Source organism: Scleropages formosus, chromosome 10 (genome assembly GCF_900964775.1).
Source record: "Scleropages formosus chromosome 10, fSclFor1.1, whole genome shotgun sequence".
NCBI lineage: Eukaryota > Metazoa > Chordata > Actinopteri > Osteoglossiformes > Osteoglossidae > Scleropages > Scleropages formosus.
This window is the reverse complement of record NC_041815.1, coordinates 12,422,963-12,427,032: the sequence shown is the minus strand read 5'-3', so window position 1 is coordinate 12,427,032 and position 4,070 is coordinate 12,422,963.

Below are 4,070 nucleotides of genomic sequence, written 5' to 3'. Positions count from 1 at the left end.
GGCGGAACGAATCCGCGGCCCTTGCTGCTCATTGGTCCACTACATGCCCGTCAAAACCGGTCTGCACGCAACGTGGACTGGCTAAACCCCGTTACACTATTTGCGCTGGTAGTTTACCTATTGGCTTGTTTTCACGAAATGTTGACATGTGGTTGCTAGGTTACACCGTAACGTTATGTTTTATTTTCGGGAAGACTTTCTCACAAAAACGTATTTAATGATTTTCGCAGTAAAGCAGTGACGAGACGAAAACAAGCAAACACTAGTTTTCGCTTTTTATTTCGCAGCGCAGCATTAGTGGGATTTCCTCTGGTCACGTGTCCTTTTTGGGAGGAGAGCAGCGCTAAATTGCGCATCCCTCACGACGGTCGGTAGAAAAGACGGGGGCTATGGGATCAGGCCGTGATGCAGAGAGAAGAGTTGCTCTCCGAACTGTGAAAACCATCTGTTTGCCCGATGAGTCTCATCAGCAGTGTGGCAATTGTTGCTCACCGACCTCTAAACAAACCTCTAACAGCAATTAGTATTCCGGTGTAGAGAGCCAAATTATCGAAATCGCTTCATTAGTATACACCTGCCCTGAGAAAAATTAATTAGCTCTACAAAATGTTAATACTAATGTATTATTTAAGGCCACAAAAGTAACATGGTGTCAGCAACAAGTTGTCTCAACAGATGTTACACTATGTGAAATGCAGACCATTTAAATGAGCAGATCAGAGTTTACCAATCAATTCTAAGATCTAAAGCCTACATGTTCACTGGGTTACCAGGCGCCCGCACAGGGAAATAAAATGATCTTGTTAACCTCAGTTTTATAATTCCCCCCCGGTCCTGCTGCAGTCTGGTTATGATCTTCCACAACAAGTTCTACTGAGCTGCGGAACCTTTCCGTAAGTACTTCTCCACTGAAACACTTCAAAGCAGTGCGACTGCAATTTTAAAAGATCTAAAGAGAAGTGTACACTTCACACCAACAACAAAATCATGTTGGGACACCAATGTCGTTTAAAAATAAACATGGGTGGCATAGTTGCTTTGCAGTATGAATTTCCAGACTTCAGATCCTCTCCCTGCTGCAGTTCTCTTGATCAAAGTGCTCAGCCTGAATTGCCCCAGCAGTAATACCGTGCTGTATGTGTTAGTAAATTACTGTAAGTTGCTAAACACACACCTAACATTCTATGTTTCATTGGACAAAGGCTTCAAAGGATGATCTCAGCACTGAAACTCAGCTACTGCTCCTGTAAGCTAAAGTAAGATGCTTAATCTGAATGATCTTAGAATATGAAGCAATGAAAAACACTGTAGAATATTTAGACAACTGTCATTAAAAAAGCCTGATAACTGAATTATTAGAAACGTGTAGGAATCAGATAGTTTGTGGCCCTTTGGAACTAATAATTCATATAATTCTCAAATCTCAATAATTAGGCACAATAAAGTTTGAAAAATTACAATCCTTCTTGTCGGGGCAGACATACTAATACTTACCTCCATAGAACTTCTGTTTATTATACTCACTTATTTACTTGTTCTCAGAACAAAGGCTATCCAAGGTCCCCTGCATCCAATCCCAGTTAGCAGAATTTATTAGTAACAGAGGTACTTTATTTCTAAAAGGAGGCCTTATCATAGGTATATATGTACCAAAGAAAAGAAAAAATGTTTAAGCACTATAGAATGTGGGGGTGTGGTGGCGCAGCGGGTTTGACCGGGTCCTACTTGCCGGTGGGTCTGGGGTTCGAGTCCTGCTGGGGGTGCCTTGCAACAAACTGGCATACTGTCCTGGGTGTGTCCCCTCATGCTCTGCATTGCTGGGTTGGTGCTAATTTAACACTTCAGATTTTGAAAACTAGGAATAGACTAAATTAAATAGTCAAAGTTTCACAAACAAGATAGCAATAAATTTCTTCTTTGGTTTTCACAGGGCTGACAGCTTGTCTTTCAGAGTGGAGTACAGCTCACTATATGGGGTTCTCGGTACCTGGTACAGCTCAGTCTTGGCGGAAGCCCCATTAAGGCCCCAGAAAAACAGGAGAAATAGTAAAGGCACCCACATTTTAAAAATCTTAATTGGTAGGCTCGCAAAAAGAGTACTTTTAGGAGATTTTAAGCTTTCTATAAGATTTTACTATTACATACTCACAATAATGATGCTAATAATATAATAAATAATTTTATGGTTGATTAATGAGCTGGTAAATTCTCAATTTACCTCATTTACCTTACTTAGGTGAGCAGTGGCCCTGAATTCCTGGAGGGATTTCCCATTTGAGTTTTGAGCAAGTGTGGCAGAGATGTTGATGGGTGACAAGAACACTCTAAGATGAACGTTGAGAATGCCACCTGGCACAAGAGGTTATAGCCGAAGCCAGGGATGGCAACCACCATCTTGCCTGTTCCATCAGCTCCTCCATCCCAGTTTGTTGTGCCACTAACTGAAAGATCAAAGCAAGGGGGAAAAATAATTAGGTTATCATTAAGAGCTATTTTACCCTGTAAACAAGTGGATGTCATTAGGGAATGAAAAAATAAAAAGAGAAAGGTTTAATTGGGGACAGAAAAAGAAACATGAAAAGTTAATGCTTGAGTAATGCCTTTGTGCAAAATCGCTCTTTTAATTAGGTCCTTAATTCTTCTTAATACTCCTAACAAAGTACAGCGGTATTCAACAACGGTACATTAATTACTGCTAAACATAAGACAATGACGGAGCAACTTGTTCAATTAGTTTTTCGATTTTGTGAGAGCTTCCAATGGAACTTGGCAGTGGTATATTGGCACTTGTTCTTGACAAAAGTACAGGGGAGATGGAGACTCAAACAAACAGGTGAGGGTATATAACTCAGGAAGACAATGTGAGAAGAAGTAGACATGTTTCACTGGCTGAGCATGAGATGAGAGCAATACCTCCAAAACTCTGTGTGTACTTTGCTTATACAAAGGTGTAGGGTGGGATAAAAGTAATGTAAGAAATCAAAATGTCCTCATCACTGTTCTTATATGATTATGTCTTTATTTAGAGAATCTTACAGTTTAAAGTAAATGTTGTCCAAATTGACTTCATGGACATGTGGCAGGATTCAACTTGTCTTTAAGGCGATGGAACAAACATCACAGGACTGAGAGCAGTGGTGGAGGTCAAGCTAAATGGGTGGATATGTTGCTCTTTGGGCTGCAATCGGTCAGCAAGGGTTTGTCTGTCAGCATCCAACTCTTGGGTTCTGTCACTCAGCACATCTGCTGGCATTCCTTGACGTACTGCATGACCAATTGCTTCAACTCGGGGGCCCTAGACAACCCATACCTTGTCATTTGGGACAATGTAAGTCTCCACTGTGACAGTAGTTATCAGAATAATTCACCAGCCACCCTCAAACCCAGGTTCTCTTTCTTTCACTATACTCTCCATTCCTCAGTTCAGTAGAGGAATTCTTCTCTGCATGTCAGTGGAAGGTGTACGACCATAACCCTTATGAGCAAGTCAATCTATTCTAGGCTATGGAAGAGGCCCATGATGATGTTTGCGCAGACACTTGCCAAAAATGTATTTGCCATGTTAGGAGGTTTTTTCCTCCACTACTCAGCCAGGGAAAACATCAACTATGATATAGATGAAAACCTGTGGCCAAATACACAAGGCAGACAGTACAGCTTCAGATTTTTTTGACTTTCAAGTAATAATTTGTATTCAATAGTTTAATGTTTCTTATTTACCAAAAGCACTTTGCTGTTATCTTACAGCAAGATATTCTTTCAAAATGGTTTTGCTAAATTCATTGCATTCCTATATGCAATTGCAATTCTGAAAAGATATTTTCTAGTTGAGGTGGGGGGGGGGCGTATTGGCACAGCGGGTTTGGCCGGGTCCTGCTCTCTGGTGGGTCTGGGGTTTGAGTCCTGCTTGGGGTGCCTTGCGATGGACTGGTGTCCCATCCTGGGTGTGTCCCCTCCCCCTCCAGCCTTGTGCCCTGTGTTGCTGGGTTAGGCTCCAGCTCGCCACAACCCCGCTTAAGACAAGTGGTTTCAGACTCTGTGTGTGTGTGTGTGTGTGTGTGTGTGTGTGT